Source organism: Lepisma saccharinum, chromosome 11 (genome assembly GCF_977018435.1).
Source record: "Lepisma saccharinum chromosome 11, izLepSacc3.1, whole genome shotgun sequence".
In the NCBI taxonomy this organism is placed as follows: domain Eukaryota; kingdom Metazoa; phylum Arthropoda; class Insecta; order Zygentoma; family Lepismatidae; genus Lepisma; species Lepisma saccharinum.
The window spans coordinates 55,391,296-55,391,831 of NC_139239.1; positions in this window are offsets into that span (position 1 = coordinate 55,391,296).

A 536-nucleotide genomic window follows, 5' to 3' on the forward strand; every position below is an offset into this window, starting at 1 on the left:
CCCGGGTTCGATACCCGGTGGAGGCACAAGTGGTTCGGATCCCACTTTAAATTGTAGTTCCAGTCCCGATTAGCCTTACTGTGCATAAAGTGGACTTAAAACAGCAACTCAAACAAAGAGGTTAAGGTGTAAATTTTTTACATATATTTTAGAAAAATATATAAATGTTGAATTTTATATTATTTGAAGGGAAAAATCTCTATGCGCCATAATCCCTCCCTGTGGGCACCCCTGGGTCCAGCCTCGATTAGACCATCTGTGCACAAAAGTGGACTTGAAACTCAAACTCGAAACATAACAAATTTTCAACGTACTTCTGTTATATCTAAAGTCTAAAGGTTGGCCCCTCCTCCAGAATTATTTTAAACCAGTAGTTCGTGCAAGAAAAATGCATCTATCAGAATGACAATTAATAATAATTATTATTATTATTACTAATATAATAATATTATTTGGTGCCCTGTGTGCCTTTAAAAAAAGCATTCCATACTAGTTCCCGAGAATGCCGCGTGCAGCTAGAGGGGCAGCACCACATG